The sequence below is a fragment of the Bos indicus genome, chromosome 5 (genome assembly GCF_029378745.1).
Source record: "Bos indicus isolate NIAB-ARS_2022 breed Sahiwal x Tharparkar chromosome 5, NIAB-ARS_B.indTharparkar_mat_pri_1.0, whole genome shotgun sequence".
In the NCBI taxonomy this organism is placed as follows: Eukaryota; Metazoa; Chordata; class Mammalia; order Artiodactyla; family Bovidae; genus Bos; species Bos indicus.
In genome coordinates this window covers 109,673,879-109,682,500 of record NC_091764.1, presented here as the reverse complement: position 1 = coordinate 109,682,500, position 8,622 = coordinate 109,673,879, and the positions used below count along the sequence as shown (strand labels likewise).

Genomic DNA, 8,622 nt, shown 5'->3' with positions numbered 1-8,622 from the left:
CAGGGAGCCCCAGCACGGAGGAGGAACGATGAGGGTGACCGGCCTCCCAGGGCCAGGGTCCTGGCAGCGCTGGAGGTGGTGAGCGATATTGCTGCTGTTTTTTGCCTGTTGCAGGGAGAGGGCCTGGGTCCTGATCCCGGACCGAGTGCTGTGCTGGGGTTCTGGGACACTGCCTCTGGGCAGTGGACCCTCAGAAGCCTTGCTCCAGAGCTGTGGCCAGTGCTCCTGTGGCTGCATCTCTGGTGGTGGGTGTCGGGTGGAGGGAGTGCGGGCGTGGAGTGCCTGCCCCACTGGACCTCCAGTGCTCACCTGGCTGGGCCCCCAGAGGTCACGTGAGTGCTCACCTGAGGACAAGCCTGGAGATGGCAGCTGTGACAGAGTTCACAGTGCCACACACACACACTGATCCAAGCCTGTGACCTCAGAGTCCAGCTCTTCTGGTTGGAGTGGGCTGCCTGGGTTCCCCATGCTGCCTTGCCTGGTACCTCGACCTGTTAGAGACGGGGATGGGGTGGGGGGTGGTGGGATGTGGGCAGGGCCCTGCCTTTCTGCGCACCCCTCCCTGCTGGCAGCTGTGGGGGTGGGGAAAGCATTGGGCTGGTGCCTGGACCCTGGACCCTTGTTGGGGCTGTTCTCCAACAACTGTCCTGGCCTCCCGGTCCCCAACCCCCACCCGGAACCCAGCTCTTCCCTCCTTCCTTTCCTCCTTTTCCTGATGTGTTTCCTTCCTCTTTTCTTCCTGCTGTGCTGGACTGAATGGGAAAGTTGCCCGTGAATAGCAAACGTGAGCACCTGGATGGACCACAGAGCAACCACTTCTGGAGGTTGTGTGAAAATTGAGTTCTCATTGGCTCTTGTGTACAGTGCCCAGCGTCCTGGAAGCCACCCACTTAGATGGCAAGGAAGTGGCTCGTTTGCAGTCACCCTCTGCCTGCAAGTGTCCTGTCAACTTGGGCAGGGGAGGGAACCAGTGCCCTCTGAGTCAAACGCAGCAGGGTTAAGAGGGGCTGGTGACCTTCAGGTGCACGAAAACCTTCTGTCCTTGGGGAGGGAGGTGGCAGCCAGGAGCAAGCTGCCACACGTGAGGAGAGGCCTCTTCTGGGTCCAGGGCTCCTGCTCACCAGAAGGCCATGGAGGCATCCTTTGCTTTTCTGTGGCTCTAAGGGGAGAGTAGTTATTGCAGAGGTCAACCTTGACGCCCCAGGGGGGGCTTCAGGACACCTGGCCCCCACGGGTCATCTTGCCCCCCCCCCCCCCCCCCCCCCCCCCCCCCCCCCCCCCCCCCCCCCCCCCCCCCCGTGCACGCATCTCTCTGGGGCCAGGGAGGGCAGGGCAGCGGGAGACGTGGACACTGGACTTGGAGCACCTGGTGGGGTGGGGGAGTTGCACTTCCAGGGCCTGTGTGTGGGGTGGCTCCCCCACTTATCTCACTGTCCCCTCCTTCATGCTGCGTTTTTCTAAAACTACTTTTTTGAGATATTTCCTATGCTATAAAATTTGCAAACTCGAAGTGGTTTCCAGTGTATTTGCAAAGTTGTGCAACCATCACCACAGTCTAATTTTAGAATGTCTCAACAGCCCCAGAAGAAACCACGCACATCATCGGTTACCCCCAGTCCCTTCATCCCCACAGCCCCAGGCAACACTTTTTCCTCTGTGGATTCACCAGTTCTGGGAAGTTCACATCAATGGAATCATACCATGAATCATTCCAGGAATGAACTCTGGTTTTCTGTGACTAGATTTTTTTCACTCAGCCTCATGTTTCAGAGTTCATCCATGTTGCAGCCTGTATGAGAAATTCACTCCCATTTTTATGGTCAAATAATACTCTATTTTATGGATCTGCTACATTTTCCTTATCCATTCAACAGTTGATCGACATTCGACTTTTGGTTATTTTGGATGGCGTCGTGACAAACGTTCATGTGGGCGTGCGTCTTCATTTGTGTTGTGTGTATACATAGCTAGGAGTGGAATTTCTGGGTCATGTGGTAACTCTTAACATTTTGGAAAGAGTGAAGAGTCTTCCCGACCCCGGGATCAAACGCGGGTCTCCTGCATTGCAGGCAGACTGTTCACTGTCTGCGCCACCAGGGAAGCCTAACGTTTTGAGGAGCTGCAAAACTTCAAAGCGTCTGCACTCTTTTCCACACCTGCCCTGCCCCCCGGAGATCTGTGCATGTGATGTGGGGTCCCGGCTGAGCCGCGTCTTTGCTGCCTCTTGCTGTCAGCTTTCGATTCCAGCCCTCGTGGATGTGAAAGTGAATCTTCGCATTCACTTTTCTTTCTTTTCTTACTTCCTCCCTCCCTTCCTTTGCACTTTATGCTTGGCTTTTAGTAAAGATTTTAGTTCCCTGACCAGGGAGCCCTAGCCACCAGGAAATTCCCCTTCATTGCGGTTTGATTAGCATTTTTGTAGTGGGGTCACACAGAGTCGGACACGACTGAAGTGACTCAGCAGCTTAGCTGTTGACCATCTGTATGTCTTTGGATCCTGTTAAAATCTTTCACCCAGTTTGCAATTGAAATGTGTTTTTGTTGTTACAAGAATTCTTTATATATATTTGAGTACTAGTCCCTTGTCTGATGAATTACTTGCAAGCATTTTTTTCCCCCTATCTGGATTGTCTTTTCATTGCTTATGTCCTTTGAAGCGCAAAGGTTTAATTATCAAGTTCAGTTTATCTATTTTTCTCTTTGTATGGCTTGTTCTTCTCTCATATGGTGTCGTATCTAAGAAATCACTGCCTCATCCAAGGCCGTAAAGTTTTATGTCTTTGTTCTCTTCTATGATCTATGCTGAGGTAGATTTTGTGTATAATACGAGGGAGGGGCCTCAACTGATGCTTTTGCTCCCAGATGTCTCAGTACCGTTTGCCGAGGAGCCTGTTCCTTACGCGGCTCTTGACCCCTTGGTCAGAGGTGGATGCGCCGCAGGCATTAGGCTTTGTGTCTGGACTGTCACTTCTGCGCCACTGCCGGTACCACACGGTCTCGATTCCTGTCACTCAGTCATATGTCTTGAAGTTGGGGAGTGAGTCTACCAGCTTTGTTCTTTTTCTCATTGGCTATTCTGTGCCCCTTGCATTTCCTAATGAAAGAGGAACCATTTCTCTCTCTCTGTGAAAAAGCCTGGTGGGAGCTTGCGGGGATCCTGTTGAGTCCATGGGTGTTCTTCCAGCTTGTGGACCGGAATGAGCCCGCTTATTTGGATCTGTGCTTTTCTGCAACGAAAAGCGGTGCGCACTTTTCAGGGTATAGCTCTTACGCTTCTTCTGTCCAACAAGTGTTCCGAGTATTTAACTTTTCTCGCTGCCATCCTAGTTCTGTTTCTCTTTCGGATGCTAATCGCTGGCACACACAAGTACAGTGGGCGTACACGGTCTGTCCTGCAATGTTGGTGAACTCACTTGTTACTTGCTGGGCTGTTTTAGTGGATTCGTTGGGCGTTTCCACATGTGAGCTCTTATCTAATTGGGATGTCTTACAGCCTCTCTGTTGATTCCAGTGTGTGCAGCCAGGGTTGAAAACCAGTGGTCCTTTAAGATGGAGCAGGGACCAAGTAGGGGAGCAGGTGAGCGAGCGGTGGGGTCTGTGGGGAAGCCTGAAGGCGGGAAGCCCAGCACAGAAGAGGCAGAGATTGGCGTCCCACACTCCAGCGAGTCCAGGCAGTGCGTGGTGGAAGTGGGGCCCCAGTGTGTCCCGGGTGCGTCGTCAGAAGGAGCTCACGCGGGCGCTGGGCTGGGCTCCCGCTCGCTTCCATTCACTCGCTTCAGGGGAAGGACTGGCACAGGTGATCTGAGTGGAACTGGCAGCTGCCATACAAACCCATGTTTTCAGAAACTGGCTGAATCATCTTACTGGTTTCTTCGTTAATTAATGAACTAAATAAAATCTTGGACATATTTCATTTTATTATTCTATATTTGTGGGGAAATCATGGTTTTGCGCTTTCTGTGTTGGCAGTTTTGGAGCCATCCCCAAAAGCGTGCCTGGTGGACTTGGCCCCAGAGGCCGTGTCTCAGGCCAGTGGAACAGCTCTGTCCAGACAGTGTTTGGCTGGGTTTCAGGTTTGCGCGCGTGGACAGGTTTCTCCACTGGTGGTCTTGCTGACCGTGTCCTTGTGCGAGACGTGGAAGGTCTGCTCTGTGTCGAGCACGAGAGGACAGAGAATCCGGGTGGTCAGACGGCGGTTTGTGTCCTTGGTCTTTTGAGCTCAGTTCATAATTTTGTGCCACCACAGGGAACCAGTCCTTGTATCTGGACGCGTGAGCCTTGGTGTTTCTGTGTTTGCTCTTGACTTGGCGCTGAGCTTGTGGGACCGAAGCTGGGTGCTGTCTGTGTGTCTGCTATTCAGAAAGACCTTTGCCTCTTGGCGTGTAAATGTGGGAAGCATTTTTTTCATCACTGAGGAGTTTGGTTGTGAAGTATCTTAAATTGGAAGAACTGTGTCCTCATTGGCTTTTGGACCTAAATAAATATGCTTATGTAAGTCAAATTTATCTAAAATTTCCATGAAATGAGGAAATCTCATTTCTAATAGTTTAAATACATTAGACTTTCAAAAAATTAAAAATACACCAAAACAAACTCAGAAATGTTTTAAGAACATATGTTCACAAACACTCACAGATACAGAAAACAAGCCAGTGGTTACCAGTGGGGAGTGGGCTTCCCTGGTGGCTCAGATGGTAAAGAATCTGCCTACAAGGTGGGAGACCCAGGTTTGATTCCTGGGTCAGGAAGATCCCCTGGAGAAGGAAATGACAGCCCACTCCAGTACTCTCACCTATAGAAACCCATGGACAGAGGAGCTGGGCAGGCTACGGTCCACGGGGTCACAAGAGTTGGACAAGACTTAGCAACTAAACCACTGCCAGTGGGGAGAGGGAAGGCGGGGCACGGTGGGGTTAGGGGGTTAAGAGATAAATAACTGAGTGTAGAATACGTGAGCTCAAAGGGCAGTGCTGCACACCACAGGAACATAGTATCTTATAGTAATTATGAAGCCGTATAACCTTTAAAAACTGTGGATACTATGTTGCATACCTGTAACTTATATAATACTGTATATCAACTATATCTCAATATAAAAAGAGTACAGGTTCACATAGTTAAGGTAAATCTTTGGCAAATGAGAATAAATTAATTTTGGATTTTAAAAAGCTGTGTTTTCTCTGATTTATCAATATTACTGATAAATCAATACTTAATATTGATTACATGTAGTAATCAATATTCACTATACTAGTAAATTGTGTATTATATGCTAATTGGTTCCTCTCTGCCCCACCCCCCACCCCCTGCAAACTTCTATAGGTTTCCTTCTCAAATCAACTGATACTATTCTTAGTGTTTAAGGTTACGAGAAATGTAAATTTGTTTTCACCTAAACTGAATAGAATTCTGACAGTGTTTCTAACAGTATTCCAGATTACAGCATGAACACTGAATTAATGATGGCAATCATTGTATACCCAGGCGATTTCTAAATAAGACAGGATCCAAAAGCATTGGGTACCAGGTGTATTTTAAGTGTTTTCAGTGTTCTCAGCAGGGCTTTGTCGTTGGCTGGCATCACTGAGTGTGTGTGCGCCTGGGGGAAGCTCAGGATGTGTGTGGCTGGGAAGTGACATCTGAACCGTGTGAGACCTAGTCACCTGATTCTCTGTGAAAGAGTCAGTCACTTTGGTTAAGTCTCTTAATTAAAATGGATGGCAGAGAAAACTGTTGTGTTAATAGATATGCTTTTATTTTCAAGGGAAAGGTCTAGTTCCTCCCCCCAACCTTTTGGTCTCTAAGACTTACACACAAAAATGACTGAGGACCCTGAAAAGCTTTTGATTAACCAGGTTTTATCTATTTTCTGTGTTAGAAAGTAAAACTGGAGAAAATTTTACAATATTGTTGGTATGTTTGGACGTATCAGTGCACGTTGCTTGTTAACGTTTTTAACACAGTGCATTACAGGACAGAGCTTTTAGTGACAACGTGGTTTCATAATGTTGCAAATCCCTTAAATGTCTGAGACTGAAAAGAAGCTGTGAAAGTTTGCTTGGTTTGTTTGTTTTTGGATTTTTGGCCTCACCGCATAGCTTGCGGGAACTTAGTTCCCAGACCAGGGCTTGAGCCTGGGCGCCCTGCGTTGGAAGCATGGAATCCTAACCACTGCACCGCCTGGGAAGCCCTAAAATGATAATTTTTGATGCTTTATGTTCTAAAGGGAAAAACAGTCCCACCAAGAACAAAGGTTCGTCACTTATGAGGAGCTAAGGGGTTCTTAGTTCACTGACAACCGTGCCCTGTTCCGCAGGCTTCCCTGACCCCGTCGTAAATGACCAGGTGGGCTCTGATGGTGCTTCTGGAGGTTGGACCCTGAATTGAGAGGAAAAACGTTGTTTTCAGGATATGTTTTACACCTACAACTGTCATTGAAACTTCCCAGAGAATCCCACAGGCCATTCATCTTCTAAAAAGAGCGATTATGTAATCAGCTTTGTTTGACGTGTTACTGTGGGAAGAGCAGCTGTCTGAAGAGGTGCTGGCTCACGCTTCCTTGGTCTAGTTTACAGGAAAATGTAACACGCATGTGAGTGTTGCAGAAACTCTGTGCTCCGTGGGGACGCCGTCGCTGTCCATAATCTGTTTATTCTCAGGGGAACACAGATCACAAGAGACTCTGACCCTCTCCCGTCTGCTCTTGTTGGAGAAGTCTGTGAGTCACCGCTGGCAGGCCCTGCCCTCTGGAGGCGACTCGGGGCTGTTCGGTGTGTGTCCGCAGTAGAGGACAGACTCCGAGGCTCATGCCAGTGGTTATACCGGGCACTTGGAACTAGTGCTGCTGCACAAACGGGCTTCAGGAGCTCAGAGCTGCGCCTGGGGCTGCGGGAGGGCTCCGGGCTCTTCTGGAGGCAGCAGGGGGCGAGGCCACGGCGGGACCTGGTGGTGCGCTTGCAGTGGTGCTGAGATGGCGTTTGTTCCCTAGACACATGAGGAACCTTTCTCTTTCTGAAACTCTCTGTAGCCCATACACATCTGTTAGATGGAACTGACATCTGGTTCCCCCTGATAGAATTAAGTTTCCTCATTTTGTGTGGTGGCTCAACAGTGAAGAACCCACCTGCAATACAGGAGACCTGGGTTTGATTCGTGAGTTGGGAAGATCTCCTGGAGGAGGAAATGGCAACCCACTCCAGTATTCTTGCCTGGGGAATCCCTAAAGACAGAGGAGCCTGGCGGGCTACTGTCCACGGCGTTTCAAGCAGTCAGACATGACTTAGGAACTAAATAACAACAAACTGTTGCTTGCATAGGTTCAAAAGGAAGTTTTTTTCAAACATTTTTGATTGTGGTGGAACAGATGCAAAATTATACATATAATCATTTTATGTGTGCAGCTCAGTAGCATGAATAAGGAATTAGTAATTCTCTAGAAATGGACATGATTGCTCGTGTAAGTGGAGCCAGGCCGCGTGTGTCTTCCTGTGTCTGGCTTGTTTCATTCAGTGTGACGTCTCAGCGTTCCTCCATGTTGCCACAGTTTCCCTGTTTTTTGTATGTGGGGGAAAATGTATGTCCACCTGCAGTGAGACCCCCCACCCCCACCGTCCCGTCCAGAACCCTGCGTCTTACCACCCGGGCCGCCGGCCACTTGGGGTCTGCCCTTGGGGTCTGCCTCCTGTCACTTGGCACAGCGTCCTCAGGGTCCCACGTGCAGCAGGTGCCAGGATTTCCCTCTTTCTGAGGCTGAGTGAAGCTCACTGTGATGGGCACAGTGCTGTCCGCTCACCCGTCGTGGACATTTGCACTACTGTCCCTTGTTCTTTTTACTGGGATGTAGTATAATTTGACAAAACAAGAACTTTCCTGGGAATGTCCTATCTCTGAATGGTGCTTGTGTGAGCCGCTGTGATATGCCACTTGTCTCAGAACTGAGCTGCCTTTTAGGGAGCGAAGCCTGTAGAGCCTCTCGGGAAAGCCAGTCTGGGCCAAGGGTCCCCGCCTACTGTGATGGAAAGGAAGGTTGCCTCCTGCAGGCCAGGGAACCTGAGATGACCAGAGTGAACATACAAGTGGATGGTGGCGGAGCAGCCGGCCCAGTCCTCACCCACAGTGACCAGTCACCCACTCACACAGAGTGACCAGCCCAGGGAGGTCAAGTCAGACTGCTCTCTGGGACAGTCCAGACACGATCACTGACAGCTCCCTAATTTTTGTTCCTGCCTGTGACGTGCAGCCAGGCTGGCCATCACATAGGTGGCCCTGGCCAGCAGGCCCCCAGCTCTCTCCACGGCTGCCCCACAGACCTGCCCCCTCCTTTGTCTGCCACGTGTGAGTGTCTGATCAGTGTCCCTGGTCCCCTGCCCGGGCTTGCTTTGCTCCAGACAAGTCCCACACGTTTAGGGGAGCTGCAGGTGGTGGACCCCGCACACTGCTTCACCTGTCTTCTCTCCTCAGGGTGGCAGAGTTCAGCCCAAGGTTCCTGGTGAAAATTTCCAGACGGAAGGTGATCTTGTGACCTTGTGTTGTTGTTCAGTCGCTCAGTCGTGTCCAACTCTTTGCGACCCCATGGACTGCAGCACGCCAGGCCTCCCTGTCCTTCACCATCTCCTGGAGCTG

At 50.2% G+C, this 8,622-nt stretch overlaps 1 protein-coding gene across 5 annotated transcripts in view; it reads left to right on the top strand.

Moving 5' to 3' along the window:
• BID (BH3 interacting domain death agonist) overlaps nt 1–8,622 on the top strand; it is a 28,176-nt gene continuing 19,554 nt past the window's right edge. Inside the window, exon 1 of one of the 5 annotated variants that reach the window (XM_070790368.1) lies at nt 1–78. The gene's annotated coding sequence lies outside the window, so the exon portion shown is untranslated. Of the gene's footprint in view, nt 79–608; nt 825–8,622 lie in introns of those variants that run through there. The other 4 variants (XM_070790367.1, XM_070790369.1, XM_070790372.1 and 1 more) reach the window with 4 other exon arrangements.